This window comes from Dasypus novemcinctus, chromosome 21 (genome assembly GCF_030445035.2).
Source record: "Dasypus novemcinctus isolate mDasNov1 chromosome 21, mDasNov1.1.hap2, whole genome shotgun sequence".
NCBI classification, from domain to species: domain Eukaryota; kingdom Metazoa; phylum Chordata; class Mammalia; order Cingulata; family Dasypodidae; genus Dasypus; species Dasypus novemcinctus.
The window spans coordinates 64,730,587-64,751,394 of NC_080693.1; the positions used below are offsets into that span (position 1 = coordinate 64,730,587).

At 56.0% G+C, this 20,808-nt stretch overlaps 2 long non-coding RNA genes across 3 annotated transcripts in view; both read left to right on the forward strand.

Annotated features, from left to right (window-relative positions):
* The window catches only part of LOC131275064 (uncharacterized), a 360,126-nt gene that overhangs the window by 280,264 nt on the left and 59,054 nt on the right, over positions 1-20,808 (forward strand). The gene's annotated exons all lie outside the window — the stretch shown is intronic.
* Positions 403-2,039, forward strand: LOC139437170 (uncharacterized). The gene is made up of 2 exons (XR_011646913.1): positions 403-547; positions 1,848-2,039. It is a non-coding gene; the product is annotated as an uncharacterized lncRNA (long non-coding RNA).

Below are 20,808 nucleotides of genomic sequence, written 5' to 3' on the forward strand. Positions count from 1 at the left end.
GCAAGTACAGCTTGCTGCTCGTGCTCCTGGGAGGGGGAACGTCCCCGTGGCTGGCTCTTTAGAGCAAGGCGCAGGGACCTGGGACGGGGGTGCGGATGTCCGAGCAGGCAGGTTGTTGTGCCTGGGGATGGCCAGGTTAGGGGGACCTCAGGGCACAGCCAGAGGCCAGCTGGGGGCCAGCGTGCTGGGGGGCAGGTGGCCGACATCCCACCTGCCCCATTTCCCCAGCGCCTCCAGGGGGACACGCCCCAGGAAGCGTGTGATCGGTGGTCCCCACAGAGGAATATGTGGTCACCTCATCCCTAGAAAAACAGGACAGACTCCGAGAGACGCAAATCAACCAATTACGAGGCGGCCCCGCCTGGCCCAGCAGTGCACACTCTCGTCTTGTGAGCGGCTGGGGCCCCCGGGAAAGCACACTGCGCCCTAATTACACACTCCTCCTCGACAGGCGGTTTCCAAAGATTAAAGGAATCAAACCAAGTGGCTCTTCAGCAGCCCCGCCCCCAAGAAGAGCCGCTGCGTGGAGGCGATTTATGGTTCCAAGGTAGTGGTTAGAAAGATAATTTTCTCGGGGCCACGCGCCTGCCTGAGCCTTCTTTACCTACATGCGCGCTAGCCGTCTATCTCGGCTGCCTGGTCTGGGTGCCTGGCATTCATTTCCTTCCTTTGTTGGCATTGCTGAGCAGAAGAAAACAAATTACCCACCTCCCCTCCCGCCCCCTCACGGCCCCTCACTGCACAAGCAGGTAACGCGCACGGCCAGGTGACTTCCTCCCGCTGCCTCCCTCTTGCTCTCCTTGTTTGCTTTCTGTTCTCGGCTGTTCCCACAGCCTCCACCCTGTTCTGCCTCTCCCCCTCTCCTGTTTGCTCTCCACTTCTCTTCTCCTGCCCTTCCTTAAGTACCCAGCAGATCACAAGGAGAAAGAAGCCACCGTGGGCCTTTTCTATCCTTTCCCTCTGGGGGTCTTTAAAATAATGATGTTAATCATAAGACCCCTGGCTGAGCCCTGGCTGCTTGCAAGCCCTGTGCTTCCCTTGCTTATTAATCCTCAGGTGGAAACTGAGGCTCAGTGGCCTGGGGACCTCCTCAAACTGCTGGGCCCAGGCTGAGGGGCTCAACCTGCTAAAGCCAGGCCAGGGAAGGAAGGAGGAGGGCAGGGGGCTGCAAAGTCAAGTTGGAAAGCCGGGGCTGGAAGGCGCATCTGAGACCCCCCCGACCCTGAGGTGCCTGGGCTGCAGAGCTGCCGTAGCAGTGAGCCCCATCCGCCCGATGCCATGTCCCCGGGCACGCTGGGCAGAGGAATGGCTGGGAAGCCCCTCCCCACACAGGGAAGAGCCAGGCAGGAGACTTGCCCAAGGTCACCAAGCTGGAAGGGACCAAAGAGCAGCCCCCTGCCTCCAGCCTGGGGGTCCTGCACCCTCTGTCTCTGCAGGGCCCTCGCCCAAATCCCAATGTCCACAGGAGTCCTCTCAAATCCTTTCTGTGGTGGCGGCAACCCCCCCCACCCCGCGTGTGGGGAGGGCGATGGACATTGTGCAGTGACTTCTTCCGTGGGTGGGGGCTGCAGGCACGGCTGAGCGGAGGGCTCGTTCTTGCCGTGACGGCACATCATCTCCTGCGGAAGGTGCCGGGCCTTCTTTCGGGCTCCCTGCCTTCCGTTGCTGCTCTGCTGCTCTTCCAGCGAAGCACGGGGAGGGGTTGGGGGGTTAAAAGGTGGCCATTAGAGGGAGGTGAGGGCGGCGCACCCCAGTTAATGTGGAGTGTCTCCATTACCATAATAACTAACCACTTAATAACTGGCTTCCCCGCTAATTCTAACTGAAACACGTAATGATATTTCCAGGCAAAGAGTGGCAGGCTGGAGGCTCGGCCGACACCTCCGGGGGCCGCCTGGCTGCACGTGGCCCAAGCCAGGCGGCCTCCTTGAGTATTCCGCTGGAACAGACTGAGGCAGCAGACAGCAGCGCTTGTACGGCTGCCAGGAGCCACAGCTGATGATAAAAGCCATTAAAGGTCAGCTGGGAATAGAAAACTATTTATGTTAAATGTCACAGATTAAGCCACAGAATGGGCCTCGGATGGGGAGCAAAGGGAGAGGTGAGAAGGGCTGGCCTCAGGTCACTCTGCCTGCCTCTGCAGGGGGGCTGGGGAAGAGCCGGGTGGTGTTGGGGGGGGGTGGTGTGCACTGGATTTTCTGTGGATGTCGGCAGCCACAGGTGATTGGCCAGGCGGGCTGTCCATCAAGGTTGCTAGGTGACCCGAGCTGAAGGGTCAGGGCGAAAGGAGGGAGCGGGTCTCCATCACGCAGTCCCAGAAGGGGATCTGGGGAGTCTCGAGGAAGGCAAATGAGAGGGAAGCTGCGAAAGGCATGAGGAAGCCGGGCCCACTGGTTCCGCTTGCAGAAGGAGCCCTGGGGGCTCCGCTGGCCTGGGCTCGGTGGTGGGTATGACCCTGGCTGAGATCCAGAGCAAGGCAGCGAAGTGCTCCCATGGCCAAGGGCGGAGGTCACAGCAGTGAACAGACGTCCCCTTTGCCACGCTCTGATGGTCCAGAAGCTGGAGCTTGAAGGACACGGGAGGGGCTCCCTGGGAGGGCCTGGCAGCGCGTGGTGCTCTTGGGGGGGCTTTGGCGCTCAGAGGGGTGTGCGCCACATCCTCAGGGACAGCCCAGAGAGAACTGCGGAGCCCCCTTAACATCCCCACCACAAAAGGGCTGGGTGGGGTACACGGTGTCTCCACCCGTTCACAAAACACGCCTGAGGAGTGAGTTGGTTGACCAGCCTAAAATACCCCCTACAAGTCAATGAGGTCCCTAAGGCACCCCTGAAAAAATCATTACAACCTTTGATTACCTACCTGGGGATTGATGGTTTTGCGAGTGGAGGCACGGGCTGTGTCTTCTAGCCAACCAGCTCTGGATCCTCTGGATTGCCTTGCTGTTTATGAGTTGCCGTGTGTCTAGGGAACACAAACTCATTTTAATATTGGTGTAAGCAGACATAATTAGGGAGGTAAATCCAGTGCAAAAAAAACAACACAGCCAAAAAAAAAAAGCTCCCCCAAAACTTCTCCTACAGCCTTAAGTCTAGTGACAGGAGGAGGGGCAGCTGGCTTGGCACATGCAGGTCAAAGGTTCATGTTTGCTGGAAATGACTGTACCGTTCAAAGGGCCCCAAAGGATTGGCTGTTGTCCCCTCTCCCCGTGATAGGAACAGACTGTCCCCCTTCCAATGGCCCCCTCCCAATGGTCCCCCACAAGGCCCTCTCCCTCACGCTTCCTCTTTCCTGATTGGCTGCAGAATGGCAAGGCTGGAGGTGACTTGGCCAGGTGGACCCTCAAAGGTAAGTGAGGGGTCAAGAGAGATCCCAGGGGGCCCTAAGCGTCCAGGCAGGTGGCTGCTGTTCTAGGCAGGTAGGGAGTCATTGGATGGTGCCAGGGGCTCAGAGCACTGCAGGGGGTGGCTAGATGCTCCAGGAGCAAGAGGAGGGTGGGGGCTGCTCCAGAGAAGCAGCATTCACACCACCTTCTGTGGGCAAGGAGTGTTGCCCAGTGCAGCAGAGGGCTGGGTGGAGAGGGCTGCACAGGGGAAGAGGCTGGGAAGGAAAGTTTGGGCCCCATGCAGAAGGACCTCAAATCTTGTGCCAAAAAAGTTGAAAGTTAAGTCTGAGGGCAAGAGAGGGTCCTGCACTGTTGATAAGCAGGAGGGCAATAGGACTTGGGCTGGGTTTTAGGAAGGGCCTTCTGGAAGCTGCAGGGAGGATGAGCTGGGCACAGCAGTTGGTTCCCAACCTAGAGGGTGTCAGAACCACCCAGAAGACTGTTTTTAAAAAGCACAGATTGCTGAACCCCGTCCCCAGAGCTTCTGATTCGGTGGGTTGGATGGGGCCTGAGAATCTGCATTTCTAACAAGCTCCCAGGTGATGCTGATGCTGCTGAAACAGGGACCCCCCTTTGAGGACCAGGTCCACGGTGTTAGAGAAAGGAGCTGGAAGCAAGGAGACCAGTCAGAAAGAAGGGGTAGAAGGACGTGAGATGAGGAGGAGACAGGCCTGGGAGTGCCCGGGGGGCCGGACAGAAAGGCAGCACGGGGGGGGCCCCAGCGCCCCCAGGTGGGGAGCGGGCAGCAGAATCATGACCTGATCTGAGCCGGAGGAGCAGAGGCACAAGGCAGAGAAATGGGAAAGGTGTAGCCAGGTGGGGCAAGTCCCAGGGGACGGAGGCCAGGGGCCGCCCTTTGGGGCTCAGGTCCCAGCCCCAGCTCGGCTTGCAGGGTTGGTGGGCAGCATGCACGGACGCATGCACCCCTCTACCTTTAGACAGCTAGATCCCAGGTCCGGGAGGTTCTTGCGGCCACAGGTGGGCCTGGCTTTGAAGGCCAGGAGACTGCGAGGGCTGTGAGTCAAACAGATCACACCCAAAATAGCCCAGGCGGGAGAACCACCGAGTCACCGTGGCTGGCGATGCTCCAGCCCAGTTAAAACACTGGCCGCCTGTCCCTGATTGTAGCCCAGGTCAGAAAGCATCAGAGTGGGGGCTTCCTGACGGGACCCTCCTTACAGGACCCTGCTTCGACCCGGCCACGAAGTCTCAAAGCCTGGGCACTGGCCTGCTTCTCCAGGAAGGGCGACATTCCCTAGGACAGGTGGGCGAGCCGGTCACGGGCAGAGCAGTCGGCGGTGGCCTTCACTCGCTTGGGCGGCAGCCAGGAGCAGGCAAGGGGGCTGCGGGGGAGACTGAGCGAGCAAACAGAGCCCAGGATGGGTGGCAAGGAGCTTTCAGGAACGGGGCCCAGGGCAGCCCCACACAGCGTCTCCGGCTTCCTGGTGCCCCCTGCGCCCCCCAGGGCCTTGTCCCTGGACCTCAGTGCTACTCCCTTTTCCTCCACGGCGTTTGTGCCAGGCTGATCCACTCAGTGGTTGTTTTTTCCCTTTTTTTTTTTCACTCTTTTTTTATTGTCTATTTTTTTAAAGATTAATGGATCATACAAAACGTTACATTAAAAAACACAAGAGGTTCCCATTACCCCACTGCCCACCCCCCACGGCCGCTCCTCCCACATCGATATCCCCTCTCATCAGTGAGGCACGTCATTGCATTTGGTGAAAACACCCTCACTCACTGGTTATTTAAAGTGCACCAATATTTCGCTGTGACTTGAGGGAAGCTGGTGTCGAGACTGCATCACTCACAATATTGCAAGTACCCATCGCTGGATTCACGCCGTGCGCGCAGCGCTGCCCGAGGCCGGGCCGTTTGCCCATCTCCTTTCCAGAACTCCCACCCAGCGTTTTATTCCTGCTTAGAGCTCCTTCCAGAGCTCCTGAGAGTGCAGCGCCGCGCCTGCTCTGGGCCGGCTACCCCACCCCAAGCCTCTGGGCCCTGGACCCTTCTCCAGCTTTCCCACCCCAGCCCAGCGCCGGCGCGCTCTGTGCTGGGCGCGCTCCTGCTCACCCTCGCTGCTGCAGGAGGGCCCGGCCCTCCCCGACCCGGCTCGCGTCAGCCCTGTCGGGCAGCAGCCCCGCCCGTGGGCAGAGGGCACCTCTTCCGGCACCAGCGGGAGCCTGGACGTCCTGCCTCTGGAGACCACTCGCGTTCCGTGGGCCGCTCCTCTCGGCAGCCTCGCCTGAGCCCTCTGCGGCTTTGGAGGAGGCCTCCTGGGCTCACAGAGGAGATGACAGGGTTTCCTGCTGGGAGATGCAGAAGGCAGGGGCGGGGGGCAGCCTAGAAGGAGAATGAACAAGGAGGGGCCCGGAGCTTGCCCCATGCAGGCTTCACGACAGGCAGGGGCAATGCTCGAGGGTGATGCAGGCGCCCCGAGACGCTGCCAGACTGCCAAGTCCACCCTGTGGCTTTCCACTCTCTTCCTTTGTGCCCTTCGGAACAGTCCGTGGGCCCCAGAGGCACAGGGAAGGGAGGACAGTGGCAGTGCGGGGAGGATAAGGAAATAGAACCCTGAGAACCTGAAAACCTTCCTGCAAGAACTCTCCCCTGAATCCAAAACAGAGAGCAGGCCCCCGCGGCAGAGCTGAGCGGCTGCAGCCCGACCACGGCCTGTAGAGCCGAGAGATCTGCCCTCTGGCCCCGACACACAGAGCTGTGCGGATGCCGGGTCGTTCTTAAAATTGCCAGCTCACCCGCGTCTCGCAGCCCAGTGGAGAAGGCGGCGGTGCCAACGCGTGGGGGGCGCGCGCCCGGCCCCGGCCGCTCCAGCGGCGTCCAGCGCAGGTGCTCTTCCTGCGCCCGGGAGAAGCGGGAGTGGGTGTTGAGTGGGCATGATCTCCTTTCTAAGGAGCTGGGTTTTACAGGCTTAGAGAGTCAGAACAGCACCGAGGCTGCCGCCGCCGCCGCTGCAGAAATTCAAGTAATTTTCCCCTAATTAAGCAATTATCTCAGATAGAGCTGCTCCCATCTCCAGGAACTTTTTTGGGGAGGGTGGGGAGGAGCAGGACGGGGGTGTAGCATTTGGGAAGGCTCCAGATATAGAAACATCCTAAGCACAAGTTTCTGCCGCCAAGCGCTCTCCGAGAGAGGCAGCGGCCGGGAGAGCGTTTGGACTTCAAAGGCGTGCTTGAAAATGACACGACTCGCCCCCCAAAAGCGCCAGCCCTGCAGCCAAACACACACATGGCGACTAACTCACAACAGGAGACGGGAGCCCACGAGGCCCCGAGAGGGATGCTGGGTCCTTTTATGTTGGCAAAAGAGAAGGAGCACAGGCTGCCAAAGGCTTCCAGGCCAGGAAGGGAAGGCTCCATCCTTCCCCGGGAGGGGGGAGCTGGACCACCCTGTCCGGTCCATCCTCGAGCACACAGTGCGTCCCTGTCCTACTGCAAAGACGTTCGGCAGTCATCGGTGGGTGTGGTGAAGGGCACAACCGTCGTCCCTAGCAGATAACCCCCAGTCCCCCCGCCCCCACCCCCACTCCTGGAAGCCCGAGCTGCAGCCGAGAGCTAGGGTTGCCAGATGCACTACAGGGCACCCAATGAAATGTGAATATCAGATAAACAGTGAGAAAACATTGTCATGGACATATATCCCAGAGGTTGCATGGGATATACTTATACAGTAAAAAAAAAAATTGCTTGTTATTTAATTTAACTGGACATTCTTGAGTTTTATTTGCCAAACCAAGGACCTACCCTCCAAATATCTTCTCTCCACAATTTCCAAGGGAGGAAATGAAGGCTCGCCCCAAGCAATCACTGGACTCATCAAAGGCGGCTCAGGGGAGGTAGGCTGGCTGCAAGGAAGAAGTTCCTGCTTTGAGGGTGGGTACAGCAGGCCAGAGGGGTCCTTCCTGATCCAGGTCAAGGTGGGCAAAAGGACTAGGACCCTTTCAGGGTGGCTTTTCCTGCTGGGATTTGGACATAAGGATTCTAGAAAGGAAGGGAAAGAAGCCCTTATCTCTTGGTAGTTAACCATCATTTACTATATAGGGAATTGAGAGGGAGACAGAGAGAGGGACAGACAGAGGGACAGCTCTGACAAATGGGAGTGGGACTGGCAGGGGTGCTCAGCAAGCCTGCCCCGTGCAGACGGGAGCACCCCCTTCCAACAGAGGATGGGCACACACGGATCGGCATGCGTCTTCCCGTGAGAACACGGGCAGCGATCCCGGCCTTTGTTGTCAAGTTAGCAGGCAAGGACACTGAGCCCGGGTCCCACCTGCAGGAAGGGACGGGAGGAGGCGGGAGTGTGCTACCAGCACGGTGAACGTGCCGGGATTGCCCAGTTTCTGCCTGATTTTAGGAAATGGAGGAGCCTCACTTCCCTGGGGTGGCCCTAGACCATCTGCTCCCTCGGGGGCTACCCTGGGAACCTCAGGACACGGTCTGGGAGCCCGATGGAAATCCTCTCGGGTCCTTTCCCTGGGTGGGTGGGGATCCAGCAGCCTGATTCCCGGGACCCTTGCCCCGGCCCAGCCTCTCTCAGGGATGCGACTGACTGGCTATGGAAACCCAGTAGACGTCCTTCCTGGGGCTGCGAATTGTCGTCGCCGTCATGGAGTTGGTTGGAAAGACTGGGGGTGGGGGTACAAGAGGCGGCCCTTGGCAGCTTCTGGAAGGAGCTTGTGGCAGGAGGATGTGCTGAGGACCACACAAGGAACCACGTCTGGCTGGAGCAGAGCCGGGGCCCCAGAACAGAGAGCTCTAGGGTCCAGCGGACACAGTCGCCCCGAGGTCCCCCACCTTGCTGGCTCCCAGCTGAGGCCCCAGTTCTAGAAGCTCCAGGCTCAAGGGAGTGCAGGAGCACGTTTAGGCTGATAAAAGTTACACTGCATTTATTTATTCCCCAGAAGTGCGGCGGGACCTGAATAAAAAGGAAAGGGCAAAGCATGTAGAGACCATAAAAAGAGAGTTGAGTTTTTATGCAGTGGGAACCTGGGGAATTAATTCCCAGCAGACAGAGGTCGCGTGACAGTAACTGAGTTTTAAACAGGCACAGAAAAGGCCCTGGGGAGGCGCGGGAGGTGTGAGAGGAGACGGGCGGAGTGGGGGGTTGGAGGTGTGGGGGGGGTGGGAAGTGTGTGTGTGGGGGGTGGGAAGTGTGTGTGTGGGGGGCAGCCATGGCCCTGGAGTTCAAAGTCAAGGAGCCAATAATCAACGTTGAGCTCATTCGACCTCCTTTATGGAGTTCTCTGGGGCGCCAGGAACTGGCTGCGTGCTGTGGGGACTTTATCGTTGGGGTCCCGACTCTCAAGAGACTCTTTGTCTTTTGGGGGTACCAGGAATTGCACTAGTGATGGGGTGAGGCACAGCAGTGAAGAACATGGACTCAGAACCAGACCCGGGGGCTGTGAATTCTGCTTCCACTACTTGTAAACTCTGCTGTCTTGGGGAGTTGCTAAACCTCTCTGTTCACTTTCCTCGGAGAGGACTGTTCTGAGTATTTACATGAATAGAAATGGCCCCACACATGGTGGCTTCTGACAAACAGTGTGAGTTTGGAGGAAAGTGCTAGGGTAGCCCAGAGTCCCTCCCCTTCTCCCCAACATGCACAGAGCTCCCTCTTACCTGTGCACGTGGAAATGCGCTCACAGAACCCACGTATGCAGTGCTCACTCTGGGTTTTCTCTGATGAGCCCCGGGACGCCTCCCTACAACTCTTGAGATAAGTCCTATTACCTCCATTTTAAAGATGAGACAATGGAGGCAAAGAGAGGTTCAGCAACTTGTCCAAGGTCACACAGCTAGTCAGTGGGGGCGGCTGGGATTTGGACCTGGGTTGGGCTCCTCACCACCACACCCTCACAGCTCATCCGTCTGCTGTCACCTGGAAACGACGTCACGGCACTGGGGAGAATGGAAAATGGAAAAGTTGGGAGGCTGTTTGGTAAGTGACAACAGGGACGGGGGAAGGCTGCCATCTGGCTCTGCCACACCGCCCGTCCCAGATGGAGGAGAACCTGCAGTGACTGCCTGGAGGGTTGAACAGGATGGGGTGCAGACAGCCTTGTCATGAGGGTCTTGTGCCCAGGGAAGGGAAGCCTGTGACCTCACTGGTTGGGCCAGGGGCCAATGACATCAGAGGCGGGCCAGGAGCCAGGGCCGAGTTATTTATGGAACCGGCTGGCGGCCAGGCCGGCTCCTGAGCTGTTTCAGATGTGGGCTGGGATGAAGCCTGCAGCTGGCCCGCTGGGGCCGCCAGCACGGGGCAGGCCGGTGAGGAAGGACGGGAGGCTGGAGGCTGCTGTGAGCCTCCTGGGGCCTCAGGTGGGGACCCCGGGGGCGCCCCACTTCCGGTCTCGGCGGCTGCCCATCCCCCACCCTGTGTGCCCCGTGGTGACCACTGGTCTCTGCAGCCCTCCCTCGGGGCCAGGGGTTCACAACCTAGAGACCGGATGGGCTCGGAAAGCCAGAGGATGTCCCGTTCCTGGGCTTGTCAGGCTCGAGTGCCAACCCGTGTGTGTGCACACGAGGGTGTGTGGCTCTGTGCACGAGAGCCGTGTGTGCTTCCCGCCAGTGGGCGTGCTCACGCGCACTTGTTCTTACGTGTCAGGGCCCTGAGCGAGCATGTGTGTGGCTGCCTGCGAACACGTGAGTATGTGCACCTCTGTGTGTGCGTGCAGGAGACGGAGGAGGAGGGTGCAGGAGAGCTGGTAAGTGGGCAGGGAGCAGTCCCCAGGAGAGAGAAACCACCGGAGAAAGTTGGGAAATATAATTTCACTGGAAGATAAAGAAGCACTTATAGAAGCTTCAGCAAAACTAGACAAACCTTTCCATCCATTTATCAAAACTGCCTGCAGCCCTGCCGCCTGGGCAGGTGCAATGAGAAGACAAAATCGAGCAGGACCAGAGACTGTGGAACTGGAGGAGTCCAGCGAATAGGAAGTTCCTGAAACCCGTGCCCTGGCACCAGGTGGGTGGCTCCACCCCTCACTTGTCACCTCCTGGGTGCCCGCGGGTGCTCCCTGGGGGGGGCCTGGAGGGAGGCCCCGTGTTGTGGGCCAGCTTTGGTAGTGGCGGCGCAGGCTGCTTGTCTGTCGGGGACCTGGGTGGGGACTCGTGCAGTGAAGTCTGTGACTCCCTGTCTGGGCACGTATCTGCATAATGTGAGCGTGCAGGCGTGAGGTGGGGATGGTAGCAACTTTGGGAGTGTAATTAACAGCACTGAATGATGCGCTTGAGAGGATATCATTCTTCTTTCAAGATGGGCAATTTTACATTGTTCATGTCGCCACAATACCAAGTTTTAGAAAACAACATAACCCAAATCATTGCATCTTAATGCCCAGAGTCGAGGGCAGGGAGGACCCGTTGGGAGGCCTGAGCCCGGGCGACGGCCCTGGGGGCTGTTCTCAGAGTCCCCGGCCGCCATCCTGCGGAGCGGGAAAGGTGCAGTTGAGTGGCTCCCTGGTTGCTGAGCTAAATGCCCAGAAAGCAGGAAATAGGATTAAACCTCAGCAGGAAATAGAGGGATAAAAGGTTAATGAGGGAAGTGGAGAGCGGCCGACTGGCTGTTCAGAGGACAAAAGGGCAGACACAGGCTCTGGGAACAGCCGGAGTCACATGGGCTACCCCCTGCTTTCAGAGAGCCCACAGACGGGAGTCCCACTAGAAGGTTCTTGGGAGAACAATGCTTTATCCACCAGGAGCTCTTTAAGCTGCCTGCATTGCCAGGCTCACTGCAGCCTCTGCCCTTGTTTCCTGCCCTTCCCCCTCCCCACCCTGAGAGCTTGGATTTCTAGGGTTCTTGCAGGGGCCGGACCAAGAGGCTCTCATCCCCTCTGAACATCCTGGGGTCTGCAGAGGGCCCATGCACTGTCCTCACTCTCAGGGAGCCTGGGGGGGCCTGGACTGAGCCCTCCGCTTCTCACCCCAGAGGCACCTTCCTCCTGCGGGAAGATGGAGGGGGGCAGCCGAAAGCGCGTAAGCGCGTCCCAAGTCATCGCTCTGGAATATTCTGGACACATGTAGGCAGGGAGAGTGAGGCGAATGAGCAGGGATTGGAGGCAGCAGCTCTAGTCCTCAGTTCTCCAGCCGGGCTTTTCATCGCACTTCTTTTCAACCGGAAAGCACCGTTCCAGATGGCCGCCCCAGGAGCTCGCCCTCTCCTGGTCGGCCCCAGCCTCGTCTCCATCCTGAGCAGGCAGTGGCGGGGCAGGGAGGGGAGAGGGGGCCCGTGTGGGAGCTGCCAGGGCCACCATCCCAGCGCCTCTTTCCTCTGCCTTTGAAAAGCTGTAAGAAGGGGAAGCAGCCATTTCCTGGGGTGCTGGGGTGCAGCCCCACAGGATCAGAAACTACAAGGACACCGCAGCGCGCGGGAAGAGCGAGTCCCCAGGCCTCTATCGGCTCCAGCCTCTGACCTCCAGCTCCTTTAAAGGCTCCCGCCTGGCCTTCGGCCGCAGCGCCATTTGCCGGGGCAAGGGCTGGGCCTACAGCCGGCTTGCGAGGAAACGGTGTCATCGCCCCAGCTTCCAGGGGAGGCTCTCCCCGTTCTCAGCCTCTTTTTCCTGCAGCCTTTCTTAAGGAGATGTGTTCACCTGATGAAGACGATGCTGACAACGTTAATAATAATATTGCCGTGAGCTTACTGTATGCCTGACACCTCTTCAGGGCTTCATTTGCATTACCTCTCTATTTCTCTTTATGATCTTATGAAGAAGGAATTACTATCCCCATTTTTCATGGGAGGCTGGGACAGGGTACGTAACTTGCTAGTGTCCCACAAATCATAAGTGACAGATCCTAAAGGCCTCCAAAGCAGAAGTTCTTGACCAGAGGCTTTTCTGCAGTGGCAAGGGAAGTGGTTTAAGGCAGGGAAGGCTGACGGCGGCCCACGTACTCAGCTGCTTGCGCAGCGACGGTGGAGCAGGGCTTTTAGGTGGCGGCTGCAGGGCATCTGGGTCAGCTCCTGCATTCGTACGGGAAGTCCTGCGCTCCAGGGACCCCCAGGGTCCAGGGCATGCTGAGGAAGTTGGACGCCCGAGTCGGGATGCACACCAAGGGGAGAGCAGAGGGCTCTCTGCCGTGGGTGCTTTAAGGTAGGGTAAGGCTCGCGTCAGCGAGCTGGACGAGAGCTGCTTGCCGGGCCCTCCAGCCCTCTCAGCCACGTCCTGGAACTCTCCAGGGAGATCCTCTCATTTCTCTGTCCTCTGGAAACAATATAGAAACGCCCATCGGTCCTTCACAGGGTCATGCTTCGTTGCAAACCTTCCCCACGCCGCTGATGGTGGCCACTCCTGGCTTTGACCCGGGTTGAATCTGATCTACTCGCAGACCAGAAACAAGAGAAGCTGATGGTTTCTGCAGGCCCCTGTGCCACCAGCAATCCCAGCCTCCGTAACTGAGGTGGGGATTGGAGTGCCCTGGGCAGCTGGAGACCTGGTGATGCAGGGAAAGGTGAGAAGAAGAGGGAAGGGAGATAGGCAAAAGTCAAGGCACACACACACACAAAAAGTTCAATCAGATTTGTAAAGGGCACAATTTACAAATCCGTCACATATTTTACTAGGCTGGGATTTACGGATTAGCCTGTAATACTTAGGCAGCTTTTTGTAATAAAACCCTGAGCTAAGGCAGCCTTGGGGAAGTGAGGAGGAGGAAGGCACCTTCTCTCTCCAGCGCGCTTTCATTTTCCCAGCATTTTTTGATCTAGGCAGCCTCATTAATCTGTGCTTTATCTGCCTATGGAGAAGGATTGAGCTCTTTATTGGATTTTTGTCAAGAATAAATGATTTAGTTTGGGATATTGTGGAAACGATTTTTGTGGTATTACACCATCTAATAAATGAAACAGCAGGGATCAATTCCTTTCTTGCAATGTGTTCAACAGGCAGGGTGAAATATGCCCCGCAATTATTTGGTATTGCGCTCTCTAGGTATTTATAACCGAGGGTGGCTGCGTGGAGATGGGTCTGTCCAGGCGTGGGCCCCTGACCGGGAAGACGTGATCCATCAGCTCCCAACGATGAGGTTTGGGACCCCTCAGATGGGTCGCAAGGATGGCAGATCCAGGTCACTTCAGCAGACAGAGCTGAGTGAGAAGGAGGGAAGCCTGGGCTGGGTAGGGAGGCTGCGCTTCCCAGGGCCTTTTGCTGGCGTGCTTTTCCCGGGAAACGAACAGGGCGGGATACCCTTGGCACGTGCCCGGCGTGTTGGAGCTCCGTGCAGAAAGCCCAGGGCCCCTCCCCTCCCCTGGGGGCCCCAGCCCATACCCCACGGCCCCCTCTCCCTGGACAATCCCTGCAACGGAAAATGTCTGGAAGTACTTGGAGACGGGAGTTGGCTTTCTGCCCAGGTAGGCTCGTACGGTTTATATCTCCGAAAGCCCACAAATATTTATTGGGCGTCTACTATACGACAGTGCTTCACGCAGGCCTGACGCTGAGCAAACGGTCTACGGATATTGGCTCACGGGCAGACTGGTCAACAGAAAGCTTTGGAGATGCTCTCCCCACCCCCAAGCCTCCCAAGCAGAAACATGGACGAGGAAGGGGTTGAACGGTGGTCCACCCTCCACCTGCCACGTGCCCCAGAGGAAGGACCGAGGAAGTTCCAGAGGCGGGCTGGTGGGGGTGGCCCGAGGGGCACGCTGCACACCATTCGGGGCATCTGTGTCAGAGAGGACTGCTCACCCGGTGCTGGCACTCGGGCCATCGGCATTTTGACCCGAATTGCCAAAAATGTTCCCTTCGATCCCCTAGGTCTGGTGTCACCGTCAGAGAGGCACCACGTGTGGACATGCTGGCAGCCGTGGACTCTGGGCACCGTTCCCGGGACATACTAAGTGCTTGGTAAACATTCACCGCCCGGCCGCCTGAATGCAGGGACACCGATTTCCAGAGCGGCTCTCCAAACTTAGGGCTCGACCGAGTTAGCACGAGGGTTTGTTGGGAAGCACTGATCCAGCACGGATCGTTCACCTGAGAACTGCAAAGACGCTGCCATGGGTTCCGCTCCCAGGACCCCATCTCCCGCAACTGGGTGCCGTCACACAATGGGGCACCTTCCAGGCCCCCGGGTTATGTGGCTGCACACGGTGCTTCCCGCTGTGAGGCCCTGCACTGGAGCCTCCACCCCGTGCTCGCACCGAGGGTTTAATCTCCCCGACAGGTTTGGCCTCACTGTTGTCTGTTGTACACGTTGGCTGTGACGGTGAGACGCTACACCTGTCTGTCTCTCTACCCAGAGTGCTCCGTTTCTGTACCATTTCGTTCTGTCTTCCCTGGTTGTGTCTCCGCTGCCACGGTCAGAAGTCTTGGGGTTCAGCAGCAATGGGCGGGGGCTTTAATTTCTTTGGCATGAAGAGTGCCTTTCCCTTGGGGTTGAATTTGAAGATGGCCCCTATTCCTGCCCTCCTTACAAGGAAACCCAGAGCCCCGGGGAGTTTCCGAGTCACCCAGTAAACAGACGTCGCCAGTCGCCACCCCCTGCCTCGACAAGGGCAGCTCAGAGGCTGCACTGGTGGGCGAGTTCCCTGCAGTCACGTGTGGGTTCCCCTGGAAGAAGCGGCCCAATGAGCGGCCGCGCTCCTTGTGGTGCCATTTGCCCCAGCTCCCCGCGGGGCACTTGAGAGATGGTTCCTTCTCTTTTTTTTTTTTTTAATTTTTTTATTTTTTATTGACTTTGTAATAATATTACATTAAAAATATATATGTGAGGTCCCATTCAACCCCACCCCCCACCCCCCCTCTCCCCCCCCCCCCAACAACACTCGTTCCCATCATCATGACACATCCATTGGATTTGGTAAGTACATCCTTGGGCACCTCTGCACCTCATATACATTGGTTCACATCATGGCCCATACTCTCCTCTATTCCATCAAGTGGGCCCTGTGAGGATTTACAATGTCCGGTGATTACCTCTGAAGCACCATCCAGGGCAGCTCCATGTCCCAAAGACGCCTCCACCTCTCATCTCTTCCTGCCCTTCCCCATACCCTTTGTCCATTATGTCCACTTTTCCCAATCCAATGCCACCGGTTCCTTCTCTTGAGGTGCCTTTCAGGATGTCGATGTGAGTCTTCACCTCAAGCCCTTTGGGTTCTTTTCTCAATGCTTCTCTCGACTGCCTAAGTGGCCCTTGGCTCAGCTGGCTGTGGAAAGCATCTCGGCAATCGTGGATCTAACACCTCCAGGCAAGACGCTCACTGTCATTCCCACGTGTTGGGCTGAGATTTCATACCCGAAGGTAGTGACGGCTTGGAGAGCGGGAGAGCAAACCCGACTCTCCCTGCATCTCAGCAGGGAGCACCTTTGTCTTTCCAGTTAGTTCCTGGAACTGGATACCTCCAGCCATCACTGACTCCTCTTTCTCCTACCTTCCATATCTGGTTCAGCAGAACCCTGCCAAAGCTACTTCAAATTTTCTAGTATCTCCCCATGCTGTGCGATTTCTCTTGCCACCAGCCTGAGGCTGAGCCACCGCCATCTCTAGTGGGAATTCCTTCCCGCTTCCACCCCTACCCCTTGCAGCCCAGCAACCCCTTGCTCTCAGCTCAGCAGCCAGGCAAGCCAGCCATTGTTGACACCACTGCAGAAATGCCCCATCCCCTGGAGGGAGAATCAAGGCCCTGCGTGCTGTGGCCCCCGGGATGGCTCTGGCCCCTCTCCCGCTGCTCACTGCAGTCCTCGCCAATGCGGCCCAATCGCCCAGGCGTGCTCCTGCCCCAGGACCTTTGAACTGGCTGCTCCTTCTGCCTGGAATGCTTTTCTCACAGAGACCTGCACGACTACCTTCTTTATCGTCTTTGAGCGTTTCGCTAAGGGCAGGCAGCTTTGTGCAGGGCCCAAGAGCGCAGATTAGAGCCACACTGCCTGTGCCCAAGTCCCTTCTCTGCCACTTGCTAGCCGTCTGACAGGCAAACATGACTTCACCTCTCTGGGCCTTGGTTTTCTCATCTGTAAAATGGGGATAATAATGTTATTTCTTCATAGGGCTATTATGAGTATTAAATGACTGAATATTTGTAAATCATTTAGAATAGAACCTGACACAGAGGGAGTACAAAACAAGTGCCTAATAAAAGAATAATTCAAATGAGGTCGATACTGAGTGCCCCGTTTAAACTTCGCAGCTGCCTCATCGCTCTTACCCCAAGCACGGCCAAACTCCTTTCGCTCTGGTGCTTTTAATTTTGTTCCATTGCACACGCTGCCTTCTAACTGACTAAGTGATGTTCTTATTTCTATAATTATGAATTCCTACCTCTCTCCACCAACCAGAATTGCTCGAACATGAGCTCAGTGATGGCAGAAATCTTTGTTTTGCTCCCTGATGCATCCCCACATGCCTGAACAGGAGACATTCAGCAAGTATTTGTTGGATGAGTGAATGCATCCCCTCATCGCCACATTATAGCCTTTTTGCTTACTTTTTAAAAAGAACTTTTTTCTGCTTATAAAAGTAAAATATATGGAAAAGCTCCAATTGTGGGAAACCATGCATGGTGGAGCCCTTACACTAGGCCCAAGGGAAGTAAGTGAAATTCTGTATCTTGGCTAGAGCTTCCCAGAAGCTGGCCTCGAGACCAGGTGTCCTCACTTCCTCTGGCTGCTGCAACAAATTACCATGAACAGTGACTTAAAGCAACACAAATTTATTATCGTACAATTCTATAAGTCAGAAGTGTGAAATGGGTTTTAGGGGCTAAAATCAAGGTGTCGGCAGAGACTTGTTCCTTTTGGAGGCTCCAAGGAAGAGTCTGTTCCTGGCCTTTCCTAGCTCTTTGAGGCTGCCCGCATCCTCTGACTTGCAGCCCCCTTCCAGCCAGCAGCGGCGTGGCCCAGCCTCTGCTCCCATCCCCACAGCTCCTTCTCCGGTTCTGATCCTCCTACTTGCCTCGTCTTAGGACCCTGGTGATGGCCCTGGGCCCTCCGAGCTAATCCAGGAAATGTCCCCTCCTCAAGAGCCTTCATCACATGGTTAAAGTCCCTTTTGCCATGTTTGCTCTGTTAGGTGGCAGATTGGGGGTCCCAAGGGCCAGCGCACAGACAGCTTTGACGAGAGCATTTCTCTGCTCACCACCTACGGAGCCTAGTGGAAGTCATTTATTTGGAGGTGAACCTAGAAAATATCAATAGAGAAGTGAAAGGGGGAAGGGGAGAAAGCCGCAGACAGGTGTGTGGTCAGGGCCCTTAGTTGGACAACTAGAACTCACTCTGCCTGGGAACCTGGGGGGGCAGTGGAGAATACTGGTGCTCAGTCTTAACTGCCTATTGACATTTCCTAGAGCGTTTAAAAAAATAACAACAGCTGTGTCCACCCCTAGGGATTACGATCTAGGGATTACATCAGGATTTTTAAAAATTCCCCAAACAATTTGAAAGTGCAGCCAAGTCTGATGATGCCTAGTGGAGACAGAGCAGGGGTTCTCAAACTTTGGAGGGTTCAGGACCCACCAGGGGAACTTGCTGAAAAGACAGAAGTCCAGGCCCTGGCTGCTTCAAGGAGCCTGGGCTTCCGGTTCATTCTGCCACTCTTACAGGTGGAGAAGCACCGGAGGAGAATGTGCCAGAGCATCGTTGCCCCCAAAGACGGTGTTGGCTGAGGCTGCTCCCTGGGTCGTTACTTCCTGGGCACTTCTGGCCTGTGCCTAACTTGCTCTCTCAGCCAGAAAAGAGCCCTCGAGTGGCTGGTCCCAAGTGTGGTGAGCATGGCAGGTGGCGGAGACCGAGGGGATTTAGGTGCGCTGTGGTCTACAGGGGGCATGTGTCATTGGTGTGTTCAGCAGATAAAAGTAATAGTCAAACAATTTTAAACATGAAAAGCAGGCTGATGCTCCCAACATAAAATGATCTGCATAGTAGTATGTACATGTGTAATTTGATCTTCAAAACTTATATGTGTATGTATATATATATATACATATGCAGACACACATCCATTTATCTGTCTCTATTTGTGCATATATGTATAGATGACCTTACATACTGTAGGTATTAGACATTGTTTGGTCTCCGAGGTTGCCCTAACAAACCGGGTGGCTTCAAACAATGGCTCTAGAGGCCAGAAGGCCAAGATCAAGGCGTTGGCCGGCTGTGCTCCCGCCAAAGGCCCTCGGGGAGAACCTGTCCCAGTCTCTTCCGAGCTTTGGGTGGCTCCCGGCAATCCTGAGCATTCCTTGGTGTTTTGGTTTCCCAGCTACTAAAACAAATACCATGTGACCGGCCGGCTTAAATCATGGGAATTTATTGGCTCACAGTTTTGAGCCAGGAGAAGTCCAAAGCCGAGGCGTCGGCAAGGCGATGTTTTCTCTGGGAAGACAGGGGCTGGCGCCCGTGACGCCTGGTCCCTGGCTTTCCCACGTGACAGTGGGCCTGCGGCACCGTCTCCTTTCTCTTCTGGGTATCACCGACTTCCAGATTCTGGCTGCTCCTTGCAGCTTCTCCTTCTGTGTCCAGTTTCCTTTACAAGGACTTCAGCCCTGTTGGATGACGGTGCTCCTTTGTTCAGTCTGGGCACACCTCAGCTAATGGCATCTTCAAAGGTCCTATTTACAAGTGGGCTCACACCCCCAGGGCCAGGCGCCTGGACATGCCTTCCGTGGGGGATGGGACTCCACCCCCAGGCTTTGGCTTGTGGCTGCATCACTCGCACCTGTGCCTCCACCTTCACAGGGCGGCCACCCCTGGGTGTCTGTGTGTCCTCTCCTCTTATAAGGATGTCCTAATCCACTATGACCTCATCTTAATTATACCTGCAAAGACCTTTTTCTCAAATAAGATCACATTTGTAGGTACCAGGGCTTAGGATTTGAACATATCTTTTTGTGGGACACAATTCAACCCATGGCATGCATATGCCTCATGGAGAAGTCTCAGGAATCTACACCAAATAATTAACAGGGGCTATGACATGGAGGTGGGGTCACCGCTTTCATTTCTGTACAATAGAGAAAAATTTAATGCTAGAGGAGATAAAGGTACATTGCAGGGAATTGGGGAAAAACAGATACATCCAGAGAAGGAAAACTTTGGTGTATTGCTTTCTAGACTTCTTTTAACATATATCATGAGCAGTTTTATGTCTGAATTTTTTTACTTAGTAGTATATTGTCAGCCTTTTCTCTGTCATTACATATTCTTTGCATATGTATTTTTAATGGCTGCCTAATATTCCTTCATGGATATGTCATCATTTATTTATCTATTCCCCCATTGATTTTCCTTCCCAGCCTCTTTACTACTTCCTCCCCCACCCCATTAATTCCTTAAGTACTTGGTTGAGAAATGGTGGCTCTCACAATTTCTGGTCAATGACTGTATATCTGGAACATTTCAGAGAATATCAAAGTCTCTACTTCATTAATATAGAGAGGGTACAGACCAAAGCAAATCAATATCCCATGCTATGTCCTCCTCCGAGGAGCAGGAGCCCTTAGTTTCCGGGAGAAAAGATGACCTACGCCAAGTGCTCCACATCGTCCCACGCAGGTCTGCATGCCAACCTCCCTTCCCCTCTTTTTCCTGGCAGGTGCCTTGAGCAGAGCAGATTGGCCTATTCTTTCATGAAAAAATACATCTGGAATAAAGACAAGGTTGGGATATGAGCTTAGTAATTTCGCAACAATAGACCTCCCTGGGCCTGCCCGTCCTTTTGTGTGTGAACAGACCATCCTGCCCATCAAAGATGGCTTGTGGGTTGGCTCAGAAACGTAGGCTGAAGGAGAAGGCAGGGGCCACGTTGCGTTAATGGATTTCTAACCACAGTCATGGCGCCTCTTTGCTGCTGGGGAGGCTCACAGCGCAGTGGGTGAGAGCAGACCATGCGCCCCTGCAGCGTGGCACTCTGCACCTGTTTGGTGGCCATGGCTACATATTTAGGAAGAGCGCTGACCTACCCTGGTTTGGCATCGATACCATAAAAAGGTCATCTTAGAATAGCGTTCCCGCCTCGGGAACAAAAGCTGAATCGGGGAGTAGAGGCTAATCGTGGGGAGACTCGCAATCTTGGGTTTGCAGAAAAGAGGTGAGCAGAGCCTACTGCAGCAGTTAGGTGCCTCCTGCCTCGGCCTCTCCACCCGGGGCTTGTGCTGCCAGCAAAGGCTGGACCCTCAGGACCTGCCATCCTCAGAGTACATCAGGGAAGGGGAAGCGTGTGACAATGCAGGGAAGGGATTTGGAGGCTCCTGCTGACCATGTCCTCCTTCCCGGGGCGGGGACGATGATCTCATTAGCAGCGGCTCCCGCTGGACTTTCGCACACGATGGGGTTCAACTCAAAAAGCACCTGAGAAGCCGGGCACGGAGCTGGGAATGGGCTGCACAGGCTGGTGAGGCAGAATCCGTGTGGTCCTGGGGGCCTCAGTCTAGAAGCAAAAGAGACATGGAAATAATTACGGTGGGGAGGAGCCAGTGCC